Source organism: Capra hircus, chromosome 8 (genome assembly GCF_001704415.2).
Source record: "Capra hircus breed San Clemente chromosome 8, ASM170441v1, whole genome shotgun sequence".
NCBI lineage: Eukaryota > Metazoa > Chordata > Mammalia > Artiodactyla > Bovidae > Capra > Capra hircus.
The window spans coordinates 69,346,320-69,367,047 of record NC_030815.1 but is presented as its reverse complement, the minus strand read 5'-3'; the positions used below and the strand labels follow the sequence as shown (position 1 = coordinate 69,367,047).

Genomic DNA, 20,728 nt, shown 5'->3' with positions numbered 1-20,728 from the left:
AGAATTTACACTAATAGAAGCAATCCCAAAATAAAAAAGCCATTGGCAGAAAGATGTGTTGTGGTCAAGTGAATTATATTGATTTCACACAACAGTATGCAGCGATAAAAAGCAGAATCATGAGTTTAACATTAAATAAAGAAGTGGAACAATTATGTAAACAGAGTTAAGAATGAAAAAGAACAGAGAAAAACGAAACCTTCTGGTAGCACAACTGACAACTTTTCTTTAGTTAATCATTCCCCCTTTAGTTAATCATTTCCCTTAGTCATTTCCCATAATTTAATTTGTGAAATAAATCCCAGGAGGGGGAAGTGCACCTCCTATTTAATCTGGGGCCCAGGAACCCGGGTGCTTCAGTCACTTCCACATCTCCCTGGGCACCCAGGGCTCTGGCACAGTGCCTGGTGTGGATAGAGGCACCAGAGAGTGGGTAACAGCAGGCCTGCTAGCAGCCCAACTCTGCCATTTACCAGGTGTGTGATCTTGGGCAAGCTCTCTAACCAGAGTCAACATTCTAGAATCACTGTGAGCAGTGATGCAGTGTACTATGGCCCTCAGGGTCAAAAGACTTGGCTTGAATTTTCATGCCGCTGATTCCCAGAAGTGACCTTGGCCAAGTTACGTGGCCTCTCTCCACACCTCGGTTTTCTCATCTGTAAAATTGGTACCCACATCATTGGACTATTGTGAAAACTTAATGACATGAGCTTTGGCAAGCAACTAGACGCAAGACAGCACTCGATAAAACAGGGCTATGATGATTATATGACTAATCATTAGCAGGGTTCCCCCACTTCGATTCCCTCTCAGTCAGATACTAAGCTGCCAAAGGAAGCACTGTGGCTGGCTTTGCACCAGGCCTGCAACGCACACAGGACACAAGTTCCAACTGCAAGCACAGCTGGGACATCCTAGGCTCTAGGTCCCACACATGAGGCACACAACAGCATCTGGGACGTAAACCATTACTCCAGTGAGTATATACCAGTGAATGGATTAGGCACCAGCCAAGAGGGTAGTTTATAAAAGTGCTATTTTGGGACTAAAAACTCTCAAATCTTTACCAAGCACCAAAATTAAATCATGGTTAGTTAGCAGGGTGGATCTTAAGTCTAAAACAGCTAAACCTCGCTGTACAAAGAAGTCTGTTTTCCACGGGACCATAGTGGGATTTGTCTAAGGCATGTGCTGTGCTGTTAAAACAAAGTAGGGGAGGGCTGCATGGTTTAGGAAAGGGGAGGCAAACAGCTGATGAGATAAGCTGCTAGCGGTCCCAGTACTTTACTGAAGCATCTAATTCACCAATGCCTTTAAGAGAAGGTAGAACACTTATCTCTGCCTAACAAATGAGGGCTTCCCTGGTGGCTCAGTAGTAAAGAAATTGCCTGCTAATGCAGGAGACATGAGTTTGATCCCTGGGTCGGGAAGATTCCCTGGAGAAGGAAATGGCAACCCACTCCAGTACTCTTGCCTAAAGAATACCATGGACAGAGGAGCCTGGTAGGCTACAGTCCATGGGGCTGCAAAGAGTTGGACTGACTCAGTGACTCAGCAACAACAGATGAAGCTTAGGGATTAGGGAGTGTGACCCATGGCCAGTAAGTAAACCAATGAAGCCAGAAATCAAATTTTCTTGATCTGAAGCTGGGTCTGAGTGACACTAAAGTCAGGGCACACTTAATCACTGTCCCTGCTGTGTGGAGATACACACATACACGCCCCAGGTCTCATGGAGAAGCCACCAAAGCCTGTGTGTCTCTGGGCAGATCTACCCCAGTTTCTACCAGCCTCAGTAAGTACCCCAAACCCAGGTGTAAGATGCCTAAAGACTCGTGGAGGGAAACTGCCCAAGTGTGTCTCAGGGGACAGGCCATGTTATAAGTTTAAAACAAGCAATGCATCACAGAGGAGGACATGGCAACCTACTCCAGTATCCTCGCCTGGAGAATCCCTTGGACAGAGGCACCTAGTGGGCTATGCTCCATAGGGTCGCAGAGAGTTGGACACGATTGAAGCGACTTAGCATGCACGTATGCAAGGGCTACAGATCATAATCTGAGCCATATCCTTTAATACTGGAGCCCCCACCAGATGGAAGAAGTTGACTAAATCACGACCAGACTTTAGCCACGACGTAAGCTGCTCCATCTTACACAATCTAGAGAGTTTACCTCAAGGAAATGGGAACAAACTGACCCTGAAATTGAAAATTAACTGTACTTAAAACATTCAAGATGACACTGATCAGACCACCACATGAACATTTCAAGGTGACTGTGCCCTTCTGTATGTAGCCACCCCTCTATACCAGTGCATTCCTGAAATTTCCCCTTTAAAATCTCTTGCTCCCTGATCAGCAAATGGGGATTTGGTTCTTTGGAACAGGAGTCCAGCTTCTCCCCAAGACTGTTGGCTTCCTCAGTAAAGTTATCTTTGCTTTTGGCTCCTCCACTCCCAAAAAACCAAGCAATCCAATTAATCTGCAGCAACTTCAGAATACTTAGAAACGACAGAGACACAGGACCTCCCTGGTGGTCCAGTGGCTAAGACCCCATGCTCCCAATATAGGGGTCTGGAGTTCAATCCCTGGTCAGGGAACTAGATCCTACATGCCTCAACAAAGATCGAAGACCCCATGTGCCACAACTAAGACCAAGCACAGCCAAATAAATAATAATTTTTTTTTTTAAAGAAAGAAATAAGAGACATGCAAAAACACTTAGGGAACTTTATAAGTGATTCTTAGGAGGAAACAAAGAAGAAAGGAAGAAAATACATACATTCTTGGAGCGGCTGGATGGTGAGGCTGGGACGGGGTCCTCGATGCGTGGCCCGGCTGCAGGAGGAAGCTCAAGCCCGTTCTATTAAGGGCATGGAAATGGGCGGTCCCAGGTGGGCTGCTCCCCCCAGACCCCACCTTCCCCCCAGGGAGCTGAGCCAGCTGCCCCAGGACCACCTTCCTTCCAGGAGGAGCAAGAAGAGCAAGTGGGGCCAGGCATTAAAAACAAGCTACAGAGACAAAGGCTTGAGTATGCTGTTGGCTCAGAGGACCAGGCTCCCCCTCTGAACAGAAGCTGGAGTCGCTCCACCCCTTTGTTCACTTGGCTCAGGTTCAAAGAAGTAAATTACTTTAGTGCTTCAGGTCTGTCTTCAAGGCGCCAGACCTAACCCTCCCCCCAGCGGCGGGGGCGGGGGGAACGAGAGTCAACAGGACACACTTGCTCTCAACCCTCTGTGGAAGTTCAGAAGTTCCTTCCCTCCTTGGAGGAGGCTCAGTCAGGGTTTTACCTGCCCATCCATTATCCCTTCCCGTGGCCCAGAAGCACCTCTGCCTGGATGCGGTGCTCTGTCCTGTAGCATACGTTGCTGTTACATTCACCATGCCTCTCTTTCTCCATGCCCACTCAGTCTCAGAGATGAGCAAACATTTACTTCTCCTTGTGTGGACAGAGTAGTGCCTTGCCATGTTGCTTGGTCCAGAGGCTGGACACTGATGTGAGCAAAATGGGCAACAGAGACCTGGGGGGCCTGGGAGCCACTGGCCCTTCTAACATCCAGTCCTTTCCCTGACCACGAATTGGCCACGTGGGCTGCTGTTCTCCCTCTCAGATTCCTCTGGGCTGAGGAATGGAACATGGAAGATAAGATCTAGTGCTCCCAGAGACAAACTTGGCTAAGGCACAGCGATTTCCAAGGCCACCTGGCGAGCCACAGGAAACAGGCAAAGGATGTGTTTGGGACCCTACCTGCCCTATGCCTGCTTGGTGCCCGCTAAAGCACAGGCCGTGTGGGAGCACAGTGCATCGTAAGACAGGCCAAGGGGCAGCATGTGTGCAAGGGCAGTCGGAAATGGGCTTTTACAAAGCACTTCAGTTAAAACTGGGAAAAGATGGATGGTTCATACCAAAGAAGGACCAAGGTGGTTGGAGGGATAAAAAGGAGGTGCAGGTGAGGGAGCAGGGGAAAGAGGGAGGAGACAGTGACAGGAAGGACGGCTCCCAAAGTCCTCGGCTGCACCACTGACTGGCCTAAGTGAATCATCTTTAGCCGTCTCAACTGTCTCCTTCTTGTCTGAAATTCAAAGGATGTAAAGACAAGCATTGAGCAGACTTCCCCAGTGGTCCAGCGTCTAAGACTCCACATTCCTTGTGCAGGGGGCCCAGGTCTGATCCCTGGTCAGGGAACTAGATTCCACATGCAGCAACTAAGACTCAACACAGCCAAATAAAATAAATACATATTTTCTAAAAAGAAGAAGAAAGGCATCGAGTTCTCTTATATTCCTCTTGCAGATAAACAGCAGTCGGGGCGAGGCAGGGGGCGGTGGTGGTGCGGTCTCTGAGTTATCTGTGGCCTTAGCACATCCTCCAGGGCTGTGAGCATTAGCGACTAACCATAAGACAGTTGCCACCAACCCCCCACTTCCTGGGGGTTCTCCCCACCACTGCCCTCCACTGCCAGGTCTTTGCTATAGAAAATGGTTACATAGACTGTTCTTCCTCCAATCCCCCTCCTCACCCCATTCTAGGACTGTGGCCTGTCAGCCTAATAGGAATGTCTCCCCAGAGGACAGTCCTCACAAAAGTCTAACTATTGAGGGGTGAACAGACGCAGGTGGTCTGGGTGAGCCAAGAGGACACATATACGACTACGTACGTTTTATATGCCTATACCTCAGGACAGGCGCATAAAAACCCCTGAAGCCTGCAGACCAAAGACAAAGCCAGGCCTCAGGGTGGAGGTGGAGGCTCTGAGGGCGCAGAAACCCTGGCGTTTGTCTTCCGAGTCACAAGTGCTAGTAACCAGGAGAGTGCCAGCTTCAGCAACAGAAGGACCACTGGGCTTAGGGGAAGGGATCCAATATGCAGTGACCCCAAGTACCTCAACTAAAAGGCAGAGACATCACTTTGCCAACAAAGGTCTGTCTAGTCAAAGCTATGGTTTTTCCAGTAGTTATGTCCCAATATGAAAGCTGGACCATAAAGAAGGCTGAGTGCTGAAGAACTGACGCTTTTGAACTGTGGTGCTGGAGAAGATTCTTGATCTCCTTGAACAGAAAAGAGATCAAACCAGTCAATCCTAAAGAAAATCAACCCTGAACATTCACTATAAGGACTGATGCTGAAGCTCCAATATTTTGGCCACCTGATAGGAAGAGGTGACTCATTGGAAAAGACCCTGATGCTGGGAAAGACTGAGGGCAAGAGAAGAAGGGGGCAACAGAGGATGAGATGGTTAGATGGCATCACAGACTCAATGGACATGAGTTTGAGCAAACTCCAGGAAATAATGAAGGACAGGGAAGCCTGGTGTCCTGCAGGTCATGGGGCTGCAAAGAGTCAGACACGACTGAGCAGCTGAACAAGTATCTCACTGATCTCACTAGGTCAGTTTCCTTATTCTGGACAGAGGAAAGCAAATCCAGAGCTCTGTGTATTAGGAAAGCTAACGTACGTTGAAACACTATATAAAAATAAAGATTTCTGAATTAAGATGGGGAATTGAAATGGAGTCATGATTTTTCCTCCCCAATAATTAACTTTTGGGTTAAAAAATAATAAATAAATAATAAATACAGCCTCCTTCCCCACCCTCCACCAAAGTTACCAAAAGCAAGCAAGCAAGCAAACAAGGAAAGAGGCATAATCTGATATAATAACTTCCAAACCAGAGGCAAGGAAAGGAATGCAGGAGGCACCACTTGTGGCTCGTCTCCCGGCCCTGGCTGGGCCCGGAGGAAGCAGGAGGATTCTAACTAACCCTCCCCAGATGCAGAGTCAGGCAACCTGCCGCCAAGTCTTCTTCCCCTTCCAGTGGGGAGTAGTGGGAAAAGCTGCTGGAAAACAAAGAAGCGGGTGACAGGGGAACGAGAACAATGGGCTGACTCCCCCTAAGGGAAGTAAGGGCTGCAAGGCCACAGGCTGAATTGGGGAAACTGTCCAACTGCAGTGGGCCCTCTTCCTCCTTCAGCACGACAGAGCACTTCCCCAATAACCCAGGGTTGAACCTTGCCACTGGAGCGCCACCAAAATCCCAGAACAGAGGCCCAATCCCGCCACCTGTCTAACTCAGGCTCCACAGAGAACACCCTACAAATGCTCGGCCCCTGGTACTGCTGTCATTGAGGAGGGGGACAAACTCGCTTCGACGTGGTGGGAAGAAAGTCACTACCTTATTTTAGAGCCAAGAGAGCTGAAAAGCACTGGCATGAACACGATGAGAAGAGACAGCAGGCCAAAGATGGCAACAGAAAGGAGACTACCACTCCGGAGACAGCAATCCCTCACTATAGCCTCACTCTGTGAAATTACTCAATTAGAACACTCACGCAATAAAGCCAGGGCTCAAAGGCAGGAAGAAAACAAAAGGAGATGCAGGCTTAGCAAAAAAAAAAAAAGACCAAGAAAACATCACGGATGAACTAGTACACAGATTATGGTGAACAGAGAACTGAATTCTGCCAGGCATTTCAAATGGAAATACTGACAAAAGGTCTGAGGTAAGCAAGGTGAACGTGGATGGAAAAGACAAATGAAAGCGTGTAGTGACAGGACACCAACGTTGGGATAACTGGTGTTCCTGACGTGCCTGAAAGAGAGAGCCCACGACCACAACCGAAGATACGTTCGAAGATAAGAAACCCCAGGATTTCCCGGAAACAAGAGGGAAAATAGAAACCGACGATTGAAATGACACACAATACTTCACAAAAAGTTTACACAGAAGGTTCAATATTGGGACTTTGCCCAGCTAAGTTACTGAACTTAAAGAAGCTTTTTCCAGGCCACCAGAAGAAACTTCCCCCTGCCCCAAGGATTTTCTTCCAAAAATTGTGAGATATACGAAAACTTAAGGGGCAGAAAATTCAGACTGCTCTCATCTTCTCCATAGTGACATTTAGTATAAGAAGTGTAACAAAGTTTGTAGAATTCTTAGAGAAAGAAAATACAAACCAATGAATGTTATTCCCAGCTGTGATGTCCAGCATCTTACAGATTTGGTAAAAACAACAAACAGAAATTGTCAAGTATGAAATAAGTCAGAGATTTCAGTCCCCTTCCTGGGGCGGGGAGTAGGGAAACGACATGATAATGAAATGCCGCTAAATGTCGCTGCTAAACAATGACGAAAAGAAAAATTTCGCTGGAGAAACAAAAATGAAGGGCTCCAGGAATGCAAAACCCATAGGTAAGCTTTAAAATCCTTCAAGTAAGAATTAAAAACTATGGGGATTACAGTTACAGAACAGAATCTAAATGTTATAATTATGGACAATTTAATAATAGAATTAACACAATTAAGAGATGGAAAGGAGATGGGAAAACTGTGAAAATGCTGATGCCCTCATTTTTCATAGCAGAGTCAATAAATACTGTCTAAAATGGAAACAAGTAATTATAGATATGATTCACAAGTTTTTGTGTTTTTTTAATGCCTTTTTTGGGGTCTTTTAGCAAATCATCTCTCTTGTGAAAGACACAAGACTTCACAAGTCTGTGAAGACATTTCTTCACAGCTTAAACTAGTACAGCCACTATGGGGAACAGTGTGGAGATTCCTTAAAAAACTGGAAATAGAACTGCTTTATGACCCAGCAATCCTACTGCTGGGCATACACACTGAGGAAACCAGAATTGAAAGAGACACATGTACCCCAATGTTCATCACAGCACTGTTTATAATAGCCAGGACATGGAAGCAACCTAGATGTCCATCAGCAGATGAATGGATAAAAAAGCTGTGGTACATATACACAATGGAGTATTATTCAGCCATTAAAAAGAATACATTTGAATCAGTTCTAATGAGGTGGGTGAAACTGGAGCCTATTATACAGAGTGAAGTAAGCCAGAAAGATAAACACCAATACAGTATACTAACACATATAAATGGAATTTAGAAAGGTGGTAATGATAACCCTGTATGTGAGACAGCAAAAGAGACACAGATGTATAGAACAGTCTTTTGGACTCTGTGGGAGAGGGAGAGGGTGGGATGATTTGGGAGAATGACATTGAAACATGTATAATATCATGTAAGAAATGAATCACCAGTCCAGGTTCAATGCCGGCTACAGGATGCTTGGGGCTGGTGCACTGGGATGATTAGGATGGATGGTACGGGGAGGGAGGTGGGAGGGGAGTTCAGGATGGGGAACACGTGTACACCCATGGCAGATTCATGCTGATGTATGGCAAAACCAATACAATATTGTAAGATAAATAAATAAATAAACGTTTACAATTAAAAAAAAAAACCACCCTGGGTAATTTGGATGCACACGGTCAGTAACCCACCCTTTGAGAAGCATTAAGATGGTTGGATATTCCTCCTACATGATAAACAGCTGTAAAAAAAAATAATAATTCCTTTAAATTTACTACAGTTTCTTTTTCTTCAGTTTCATTCAGGAAAGTTTTAATACTCTTTTTATAGGAGTATTTAAAAAAATTTATTGGAGTATCGTTGACTTAATGTTGTGTTAGTTTCAGGTGTACAGCAAAGTGAATCAGTTATATCAGTTATACATTATATATAAAGAGTGGATATTCTTTTTCAGATCCTTTTCCCATACAGGTTATTACAAAACACTGAGGAGAGCTCCCTGTGCCACACAGTAGGTACTTATTAGTTATGTTTTATATACAGCAGTTCATATATGTTTATCCCAGTCTCCTAACTTGCCATTCCCCCTATGTTACAGGAGCATTTATGTCTATTTCTCTATATCCATTCATCTATAAGCATGCCTGGAAGACTGTCTGGAATAATGTTCACCTAATATTAGTGGGACTATTTCTGAGTGGTGGGATTTGCAGTGTTTGGGTTTTTCCCTCACTTTTTTAAAATGCATCACTGATGTGTCCCAATGCGTTGTGTAGGTACAACAATACAAGAAAACATGGGTGGTCATTTTTATAACCAAGGAGTTGGATCAAATTTTCTAAGTATGGCACAAAACCTAGAACCTGTAAAATTAATAATTTGACTACAAAAACTGCTCAGTGTTCTATAAATAATGAGTGTTCTCCCAGTACTTATGGTCAGGCTAATAATGATACAGTCCTCTGTGTCAGTCTCAATAGACTTCATGAGAAAACCAACAGTCTCACAGCATGGTGCTCAAGATCCCCTACAGGGTGTCTGGAGTTCTGAGAAAAACTACCCAGCCTATGGTCCTTCCCACCCACCAAAAGAACATCGTTCAGGAAGCCATTCCCCTCTCAGACAAGCCAAAACCCCCTCTGAAATACAGTGCAAATATCACAGCCTAAAGCCAGTCCCTGGCCTTGCCCAAGAGGCCCAGGGCTCAACAGGCCCATTCTTCTCCAGCCTCCCCTGGCCCTCCCACGTAACCGCTCTCCTATATCCCTAAAAGGATGTGCTCTGCTTCCAGCTCACACTCCCAGAACCTTAGCCTCAGGCTGTGGCTCAGCCAGAGGCCACCGAGGGTGGGGGATTTCCAGAGACAGTACAAGAGAGCCAGCAGGGTGGAGGTGGGGCAGGGGGTACCTAGAATCGGTGGCCCACTTACTGTCCCCATGAAACCTCACGGTGCTGGGAGAGGCAGGATGAGAAAAGTCAGAAAAAAAAAAAAAAGTGGTGACCCAGAAGCAGAGAACAAAATTAGAACCAGCAGCCTGCCGCGCATCGACCAATATTTACTGAGCCCCCACTGTGTCAGCGCCTGTCGGGGGAGGTTGGGTAGGGCAGAGACCGGCATCGGGGCCCTGGGCAGCCAGCACAGGCGGCTGGGATGGCTGATTTAACCACACGCTGAGCCCTGAGGGCTGGACCAGCAGAGGACTGTGCATCTGCCAGGCTCCCCCCGTCCCAGCAGAGCCTGGGCTTGACGGAGCAAGGAAGCCTTCCAAAACCAACGAAATGAGTCAGGCAGCCGGGTAAGGAGGAGCCTGCAGGACCCCCACCCCCAGCCCCACCTCTCTTCTCATCATTCATCCATCAACATTTCCCAGACACTCCATTGCAAAATTCTGACCTGTTGTCCTCTAAGTCTACTCCTGTTTGTCAGACCACGGGGCCCAGCATGTGGCTTAGGAAACAAGGTGCTCACAATCACCACTTACATCACCCACTTGAAGCAGAACTTCCCAACTTATTACTCAGGGTCAAATGCATAAGTAAAATGTATGTGCCGGTGGCTAGATCATCAGACAGCATGAAGAGTCGGGCAGGCCTGGGTTCAAATATGAGGCCTGCCACTAAACTACCATGTGCCCCCAGCATGATTAGGCTATGAAATGCCCAGCCTCTCAGGGGCACTCTGATAGATGAGAGAGAGCTTTAAGGTCATAACACAGCATGGACTTGAGGTCTCTTCCTTCTACTCCCTGTCCTCCAAGCTCTCAGGCCAATCCCTTCACCTAGACTGGAACCTATTGAGTCCCAGATTACCTCTTCTTCCAGGAAGCCTTCTTGGACCACTCTCTGAGAACTCATCTCCAACTACTTTGAACTCCTGATGATCTGGTCTCTTAGGGAGCCTTCCCAACAGAGTTTTGTTCCATGAAGGCAAGGGGGTCCTCCCCTTATGCTTGACTACTGCTGGGCATGCAAGAGGGCAGAAGTTGAAAATTTCAGCTAGAAGATGCCAAGTCCAGCCTCTCACCTAACTAATGTCACCTTGCGCCACCCTTACAGCTTGATGAACATAGAACTTACTGCCTCCTTTCAGACATTCTAACCCCTTCCCCACCCCTACCGCCTTGGGGCCTTCTTACATTATCTGAAGTCAGATGTCCAGAGCATTTATTCCTCTAGACTAAACAATTCCCATTCCTTCAATATGATTTATATTCATTGAACAAAAGGCTAGCTACACCTGTGACTTGAAAAAACTCATTCCAACAGTTCATTCACTCAACAAATATTCATTGCCTACAGATTTCATACCAAGAATAATGTTGGAGAATGCCTGGTACCTGCCCTCACAGAGCTGCAAAGCAAACAATTCAACAACCAACTTATAAGCACAGTGATGACGAGGGTTGTGTACTGATTGGGGTTCAATTAGACAATTTAAGCAGAAAGAGACTTGGTATAACTTGTTAAAATGGCCCAGAGAATCATGGGGAGAGTGGAAGAAACAGACTGGACTGAGCTTCCAGGAGCTGGTTCCAAAATCAGAGTGGAGTCAGCCCTCCAAGGAGCTGCTGCCCTGACCTGCCACCATCAGGAAGCTAATGGCACAAGGAAGCTACCATAATCCACACCAGCACATGGACATCCCAGGTCCATCACGAGCAAGAGGATATCCACATATTCAAGACTAGATCCAATGTGGCTCATTGGCAGAATGCAAATCACACTGGGAATTCCAGTGGAAAGATGTCTGTGGGAAGTGTTGTTTTTTTCTCTACATTTAGTAGCTTAGACCATAATTTATTATCCAAAGTAATGTACACAATAGTGAAAGAAAGTGCTGTTAGTAAACACACCAGGACCAGGGCTGCCTCAGCGCGGATTCCTGGGGAACAAGCCCATTGACACCATCCGCCACAGGTCACGATGAGGAGCCAAGGAAGCTTGAAGAACACAGCAGGACGGTCAAATCTAGCGTCAGGGGTCAGGGGAGGCCTCCAGAAAGAGATGTTATTTTAGCTGACACCTACAGGACATGTTCTCAAGGCAAGAATGCTGCAGCAGTTTACCATTCCGTTTTCCAGTGGACCACTTGTCATGAGTTTAAGCAAGCTCTGGGAGATGGTGACGGACAGGGAGATCTGGTGGGCTACAGTCCCTGGGGTTGCAAAGAGTCGGACACAACTGAGTGACTGAACAACAGAATGATGTGTAAAAGTGGGCCAGGTGAAAAGTGATGGGGTGGGGATGGGGCGGGATGTTCCAGGAAGATGGAGCATCCTTTGGAATCCTTCGGCCAAGATGGTGCATCCAAGAACTTAAAAAGCGCGGTGTGGCCAGGGCGTACATGAGAGGATGTGGTAGGGGCCAGGACAGGGAAGGGCCTGTAGGCCATGCTAAGGTGGCTGAACCCATCTGGAGGGCAGTGGTGATCATCTTCAGCTAAGGTGCCAGCAGATCTGTGTTTTTATTATCCTGGTCAGGCTGCAGTATGGAGAGCAAACCAGAGGTAGGCAAGAAGAGAGCTGGGACCCCAGGAAGGAGAACACAGTACCCAGTCTGGTCTAAATAGCAAGACTGTTCTCCCAACTTCAACCCTGCCTGGGGTGCTTCCCTGCCTCGTGAGGCTGCTGGCTTGGCAGTTTCCATTAAAGACCTGAACTGTTGTTGTTGTTCAGTCGCTAAGTCGTGTCTGACTCTTTGTGACCCCGTGGACTGTAGCCCACCAGGCTCCTCTGTCTATGGGGTTTCCCAGGCCAAGAATACTGTCATGGGTTGCCATTTCCATCTTCCTGACCCAGGGATCAAACCCACATCTCCTGCATTGGCTGGCAGATTCTCTACCACTGAGCCACCAGGGAAGGGAAGCCTATAAAGACCCAAAAAGGCTCCGCTTTAGCAGTTACCAGGAGAGAAACAAGTCACATCACTGTCCTGTTAACCAAAGGTGCGAGTGAGTTTGAAAATAATCCTCCCCAAATCTGCCCTATATCATTTCCTCAATCAGGCTAATACTTCAACTCTCTTGCTGTAGCAGGAGGGCCATTTATAAAGGCCAACTACAACGCCTGGGCAGCATCACTTGTGGGCAGAATGTGCCACCAAGGGCCTCTCACAAGAAGTCTCCTATGTTCCCTTCTTCCCAAAATGGGTAAAAGGAGTGCTCTGAGCCCTCTGGGCAGTGAGGTGGGCTCTTCCCAGACAGTGAGCCTTCACAGGACCTGTGGCTGCAGCAGGTGGAGGTTTCAGGGCTGGGTTTCTCTGGTGCAAGGAACCTTTCTCTACTAGAAGCCGGGCCCCAGGTCAGCTCCACTACTCGGCCTGCATAAAGACTCTCTGTCCTGAAATCAGCCCACCCTTCTTCTGTCACTCATGTCCTTGTTGTTTGTTGTTCAGTTGCTAAGTCTCATCCGACTCTGAGCCCATGGACTACGGCAGGCCAGGCTCCTCTGTCCTCTCCTCTCTCTCAGAGTTTGCTCAAATTCATGTCCATTGAGTCAGTGATGCTATCTATCTCATCCTCTGTTGCCCCTTCTCCTTTTGCCTTCAATGTTTCTCAGCATTCCTGGGCTTCCCTGGTGGCTCAGATGGTAAAGAATCTGCCTGCCAAGTGGGAGGTGTGGGTTTGAACCTTGGGTTGGGGAGATCTCCCTGGAGAAGGAAATAGCAACCCCCTCCAGTGTTCTTACCTGGAGAATCCTATGGACAGAGAAGTCTAGCAGGCCACAATCCATGGGTTGCAAGGAGTCAGACACAACGGAGCAACTAACATTTTCCGATGAGTTGGCTCTTCACATCATGTCCTGCTACACCACTATCTCCCCCTACCCACAGCCTTAAGCCGGGGCAAGTCCGCTCGTTCTGCCTCAGAAGCTCTGACTATGACAGTCTCTACAGCTGAGATGCTGAACTGGGCGTGATAATTTCTCCAGGAAAGTAGTTCTCAGAGCATGGTTCCACAACCAGCAGGCAATACCGTCACTTGGGAACCTATTGAAAGTATAAATTTTCTCTCCCCTACCCTTCAGACAATTTTTTTCTTTTTTTTGGAAGAAAAAATTCTTAGCACCACCCAAATCTGCTGAATCAGAAACTCTAGGTGGAGCCCAGCAATCTGTGTTTTAGGAAGCTCTCCAGGGGACAACAATGTACACAGAGGTCTGAGGACCTCTACTCTCAGAGGAAGGTCATCAGGTTGCCAGTTTTCTTCCCCAAAGTGGCGTCATGAGCACATGCCCAGGGCCCCAGCAGGAAGGCACAGGCTACATCTTGGGTCTGACATTTCTCAGTGACCATAAACATTTGCCAGCATGAGTCACAAATGAGCCCTACTCTTTGGGAAAAGAGGGTAATTGGGAAAAAGAGGGGAAAAGTCCACATTTCTAAATCAGAGAGAAAAAGGTGATGAGACAGGGGGAAGACTGAGTAATGACATTCCTGAATCATATTCCTCCACTTTCCCGCCCACTTCTCAAATTTCCACACGGCTCATTCCCTGGTCCAAGGACACTGGCCGTCCCCATGAGATCACTGAGGTGAGAGGCCCTCTCTCATCCTTTACCTCCAGTGTGGACTCCTCTTCTTGGGATTCAGAGGAGAAACCATTGCACCAGTCTCACTGGTCACTAACATCCGCTCCATCCCATCCCCTCCAATGATCATATCACTCTCCTGTTAAAATACCTACCTTCCATCACTCCCCCTAACCAACAGCAAAGTTCAGTCCCTCTGCCTGGCAAGCAAGGGTTTTCCTCCAACTAGGCTCCCATCGCCTCTCACCCTCAGCTCACTGCTCTCTGGCAGGGACCCTGGGCTCCACCCACAACACCTATTCCTGGTCCCTTTCACCCCTGCACCCTCTATCTCCACACTGCCCACAGAACCAGGCCTGGGAAGGCTAATTAACATCTGATTCTGCCAACAGTCAGAAAGCTGAACACAGTCCGCCTGTGTTCCAAGCACTTTTTCCACAAGTGTGAAGGGCTTGGATGTGTGTGTTTTTTTAAAAAAAAAAAAAAAAAAAAGCACAGGGCTTCCATAATGGCTTCGTGGTAAAGAATTTGCCTGCCAAGGCAGGAGACCCACGTTCAATCCCTGGTCCAGGAAAATCCCACATGATGCAGGGCAACTAAGCCCCTGCATAACTACTAAAGCCCGAACACGCTAGAGCCTGTGCTCTGCAACGAGAGAAGCCACGGCAATGCGAAGTCCACGCACTGCAACTAAAGAGTCGCCCCTACTTGCTGCAACTAGAGAAAAGCCGGAGCAACAAAGAAGATCCAGCACAGCCAAAAATAAAAAAAGGATGAACTGTAGGAAAAAGCAGCACCTCTGGACCATTCCAAATCCTTCCCAGCACAAGCCGCACCCTGCCCGCCTCTCACTCCAACCTCTCTGTCTCAGTGCTGTAACTGTCTCAGAATGACACTCCAAACACTTTCAGTTAGTTTCCTCGGCTGTTTCATAACAATCCTAGGAGGCTGGGAGGATCTGCTGCACAAAGATGTAAATACAAACACATATGTACACAGACATCATACACTGCACTGAAGATGCAGCATTTAGGGCCGGGGTCGAGAGCAGGAAAGGACAAGTGTCATCTCAAAGCTCTATCTTCTCAGAGGTGAGAAGGACAGCATAAGGACTCCCATACTTTGCCCTCCTGATTCCCCATCTCTGCCCGACCAGAGCTCAAGAGAGACTGTCAAGAGTATACTCAGATGGATTCCAGAACAAAGGCAACCACATCTCTGGCTATCATCCTCAGATATGGATCAGGGCCACATGGACAAGCTCCCCCTTTTTAGGAGGCAGTCTCTCGACAACCCGGTACGGTAAGTGACTTCCCTAACGTCATGATGAATTTCCACTTGCCCTCCTCCACCCCCTACCAACTGCTTGCCTATTAAAAAGGGATCAACATTCTAACCAGACTTAAAGGCTTATCCTCTACTGCCAACCCCAACCCCAGGGGGACAATCGGAACGCCACCTGGAAAGGGTTTCTGACTTTAGTTTGCTTAGATGGTAAAGAATCTGCCTGCAATGCAAGAGACCTAGGTTTGATCCCTATGTCGGGAAGATCCTCTGGAGAAGGGAATGGCAACCCACTCTAGTATTCTTGCCTGGAAAATCCCATGGACAGAGTAGCCTGGCAGGCTGCAGTCCACAGGGTTGCAAAGAGTAGGACACAACTAATTGACTAACATTACTACTACAGACATCCTCTAGTTTGGGTGACTCTCAAACCCAAACAGAGAGGGGAAAAAAAAATAATAAAAGACAGATATGAGAAGTCTTGTGGTAGCACTATTCACAATAACAAAAACTTTGGAAGCAACCCAAAAGCCCATCAGCAGAAGAGTGGATAAATAAACTAACCGACTCTCACAACAGAATAGTACACGACGTGAATGAACTACAGCAACAGTAATGCCAAGTGTATACCACAAGCTTTCAATAACTGCTTTTTGAATGCCATCTGCTCAAGGACAATTCATTCTTCAGGACTTCTCCAGATGATCTGGAAGGACTGCCTGAAGCTAAAGACCGGGAATCTGAGTGAAAGAAATGCCGGAATGCTGGTGGAATAAAAATACTAAAATAAAATCAAATCTCTTAACCAGATTTCAGCTTCCTCTGGGCACTTACCCCCAAACTGTCAGAGTCCCTTCTCTCTTTTTAAAGTATAGCATACACACCCGTAACACACCCAAGTCTTAAAGTGTACAGCTCAATGAAAGTGTCATTTTTTTAAAAATACAAATCTGATCACGGCATTTTCTTTGCTTTGAACCCTTGATGGCCTCCCAGCACAAGTGAAACCCTATCTGGGACTTTCCTGGCGGTCTGGTAGTTAAGACTCCACGCTTACACTTCAGCGGGCATGAGCTCAATCCCTGGTCAGAGAACTAAAGTTCTGCATACCACACACTGCAGTCAAAAAGCAAACAAACAAAAACAAGTGGGATCAAATCTAAATCCCTTTTCCTGGCCTAGGAGTCACTGTGAGATCTGGCCCTTGCTGACCCCACCAACCTCATTAGGATCCAGTACCCTTCTTTCTGTCCCTTTAGCACATCAAAAGCATTCTTACCCCAGGGCCTTTGCACCTGCTATTCCCTCTGCCAAGAATGCCCCTCCCCTAGATTTTCATATCAAGTTTCAGCTCAGATGTCACCTCCTCAAAATGCAGGGCCACCTGGTTTAAAAAAAAAAAAATAGCCTGCTCCCAAGGCTATTTTTTCCAAGTCCCAACACCCTGTTCTATTTACCATATATCACTATCTAACAGAGTTTTCTTTCGTTTTGTTTACATGTTTATTATCTGTCTCCTCCTACTGACTGTAAACTCCACAACAGTGGAGACAGACTCGGCCTATTTTCTTCCCTGAAGCCAGTGCCTGGCACCCAGACAACCCCCAGAGAATGACTTTTTTTCCTTTAATAACTTTTTACAAATTTTTGATTGGCAGATAATTGCTTTACAATATTGTGCTAGCTTCTGCCATACATCAGCTTGAATCAGCCATTGGTATATGAATGCGCCCCTTCTCTTGAACCTCCCTCCCGTCTCTCTTTCCATCCCACCCCTCTAGGTTGTTACAGAGTGCCGGTTGAGCTCCCTGTGTAATACAGCAAATTCCCACTGCTATCTGTTTTACATATGGCGACGTACACGTTTCACTGTTACTACTCTTTCAATCTGTCCCTCCTTCTCCTTTCCTCCATGGCCACAAGTCTATTCTCTATGTCTGAGTCTCCATCCCAAAGAATATCTGCTGAATGATGTGTTAATTTCCCATGCCCCTCTTTGTTGTAGTGTCCTCAAGTTTAGAACCTTTTTGTTCTTTGGCCTCAACCCTCAGTTAAACTACTATTAGCAATTTGAAAGGAAGAGACACCCCCTTCTGCAGCATCAATAGAGCTGAAGACACCCCCAGAGAGCCAGAGAAGTCTATCTGGAGTTGGAATATTAAAAAAAAAGTAAAGTAAAAAAAAAAAAAAGAAAGAAAGTAGAACATTAGGTGGAATGGAGGATCCAAAAGGAAGGTGGGGTGAGAGGCGCAGACAGGCAGCCTTCCTTCCCTACCCCAGCAGCAAACGTGCCAAGCACAGGCCACCATCTGATCACATGGCCAAGAATACCATGTTAACTTCTCTCCATGGCAGACAGAGAAAAGGAAAGGAAACCCCCAAGTACAGGCGGTTTCTAGAATTTCTCAGCTGGTCATGGAAACTCGAGTCTGGTCCCGTTGTTCACAACCTCTTTTTGTGCCAGCTGCACACATCCTGAAACGCAGGGGGAGGGGCTCGTGGCCACTGCAGCCAAGAAGAGGGAGTGGTGTGAGCAGCCAAGGTCAGAGGTGCAATCTGGCCGACAGAGCCATGCACACCACGGTTTACCCACGGTCAAGGTCTCTGCTGCGGGAGGCACCCCTGGATGTCAGGAGGCGGCTGAGGCGGGAGCAACAGGAACCGGGACAGAATCTGCTCTGAGAGCTGGTCAGGCTGCCCCTGAGGGCACTCTGGCTAGTGGCCCGAGTCTGGGGGAGTGGGTGACTTTGTACATTTTGTGCTTTGCTGGGAACGGTGATGAGAAAACAGTTGTGGTTTGCTACCCCCTGGAAACTTCCCAGCGGCCTGGTATCCTGAGGACTTGCCCAGCCTCTCAGATAGGAAACGGTCAGTGTTGAAATCTACATACGCTCATCAGTATCACTGGTGTGTCTTCTGGGAGCAGGGGGAGAGGTGGGGAGGGAATCCAGGGCCTTCCACCAGGGAACGCTGGGCCAGCTCCCCTGCCGGCCAGCACAGCTCCACCTCACCCCAAGCCTCTCGTACTCTGTGCTCTGAGAAGAGCAAGTCCCCAGGGCTGGCCAGGAGCCCTCTGGTTTCCAGGAAAAGAAGAGGGTAGCCGGCAGTACAGCTTGCTCCCTGGGACTTACAATGGCTTCCCCTGACTAGCAGGACACACATGCCCACCTCACTTGCTCCCACACAAACCAACTTTCCAGGCGTCCAGTAAAAATGAGAATAGAACAGTGGGTTTGGGTTCTGGTCTGCCCCCTCACCCCAGCATTGAGAGCAACACAGAAATTTTGGGAGTCACAAGAGTAGGACATGACTTAGTGACAAATCAAATATATCCCACTTTTCTTACAAGGGTTCTGCTTTTAGTAGCATGCTTGAAAAACCCTTTCTCACCCTGAAATTGTAGAAATATATACCTGCTTTCTTCTGGCATTAAAAAATTTACATCTCTAATTTATTTAGAATTTAATTTGACATAGTGTGAGAAAGAGAAACTCACTTAACAACAAAAAAAGGAGTTAGCTAATTACCCCAGTTGTTTTTCAATGAACAGTCTATTTTCCCAGTAAACCTCAACAGTAAAGTCTATAAAAGATAAGAAACGGGTGAAGTCAACAACATCCTTTGTGCAAAGAAAAGCCACAGGGGACCACTCTACCAGTGGAATCTAAGAGCATGGCTAGGGTGCCTTCTCTTTCCCTTCCTCTTTCCTGTTCAGAAATATAGGTTCAAGATCACGAGAAGGAAGTCCTACTTGCCAAGGATGGCAGAGCAGAAAGATCCACTGAAGAGAGCCTGGGCTCCTGCAGGCACCACTGAGCAGGAACCCAGCCTCATTCTATGGCTAATCGCCAGATGCTTTATATGCTGTTGCATGTAAACTAGCCTTGTTGGACTCTGGTATTTGCATCTGAACACTCCTGTAACTCATCCACAATCCTTTCTTCCCTAATTTTATAATAATAGGAATTGCTAGGATTTCTTGTTGCCAGGCACTGTGCTAAGCAATTTGTTTTCATTAGCTCATTTAATCTTCTCAATAACCTTACTAGGATAGATTCTGCAGTACTTCTCTAAGTGGCAATGGCAGGTTTTCAGAGTTGAAAAAGATACTACATTAAAGGCACACATCACTGAGACACCTCCCTAGTTCAGAAACATGAAAACAGAACAAAAAGGCATTTTAAAACTGAGGAATGAAGTACACATTCAACAACAAATATCTATCAAGTACCAACTGTTGTGGGCACAGGGAATACAACAATGACCAAAAAGACAAAAATCCCTACCCTCTTGGAGCTTGTTCTAGTGCAAGGCTCGTAACAGTGAAAAACGGCAAGCAATCTAAGCATACAAAAGAAGGGAATTGCTGGGAATTCCCTGGTGGTCCAGTGGTTAGGATTCCACACTTACACTGCCAAGAGCTCAGGTTCGATCCCTGGTAGGGGAACTATGACCCCACAAGCTGCACAGTACAGTCAAATTAAGGGGAAAAAAGGGAGGTGATTGCAAAAGTAAAGTAATCCACATAACAGAATATATAGTTCAACTAGAGATTCAGAGCTTGGGCTCCAAGTGCGACAGACCTTAGTGTAGACCCGGAAACACACATTTACTAGCTTCAAGGCTTTTAGTCAAGTCACAACAGCAAGGACACTTCCTTCAGGAAAACAAAGCTACGAACAGTCTCCCTTGGAGCAAATGAGAAAACTGAATAAGATACTAAGTATAAATACAATGCTAGATATACAGTAATGGCTCAATAAATATTAATATTCAGGAAAATAATGACGTGGAAAGACATCACATGCTAAGTGAAACGAAAAAAAGAGGCTACAAAACTATGTGTAGCAGAACCTGTTTTCCTTACAAAGTATGCATTCGCAGAAAAAGACGAGAAATGTTTAACAAATTGCTAGTTCTTGGTGGTGAATTGAATGGTGACTTCTGTTATCTTTTTTACTCTGAATTTCCTACAATGAACCTGAATTACTTTAAGAAGAAGATTCAGAGGGTTCTCTGGTGGCCTAGTGATTAGGGTTCCACACTTTCACTGCCATGGCCTGGTTCAATCTTAGATCGGAAACTTGGATGCAGCCAAGTTTCCAAAAAAAAAAAAAAAGAAGAAAGTTCACTTTCGAGTTAAATTAGGAAATGGGAAAGGCTTAATGATGACCAACTGGAAGGCAGGTCTCTCCCCCTTTTTAAAGACCTTTACTTAAAGAGTCTGGCAGTGGATTCCAGTTCTAATCTGCATGGGCAGGACTTCCTGTGTGCCTGGTCCCCTAACCTGGGTGCCCCCATGAGCA

The 20,728-nt window shown here is 46.7% G+C and overlaps 1 protein-coding gene across 4 annotated transcripts in view; it reads right to left on the bottom strand.

The window, feature by feature from the left end:
• Positions 1-20,728, bottom strand: part of SLC39A14 (solute carrier family 39 member 14) — a 50,924-nt gene that overhangs the window by 19,112 nt on the left and 11,084 nt on the right. Inside the window, exon 1 of one of the 4 annotated variants that reach the window (XM_005683993.3) lies at positions 2,784-3,013. The exons of the other annotated variants lie outside the window; for them this stretch is intronic. The gene's annotated coding sequence lies outside the window, so the exon portion shown is untranslated. Of the gene's footprint in view, positions 1-2,783; positions 3,014-20,728 lie in introns of those variants that run through there. 4 annotated transcript variants of the gene reach the window in all.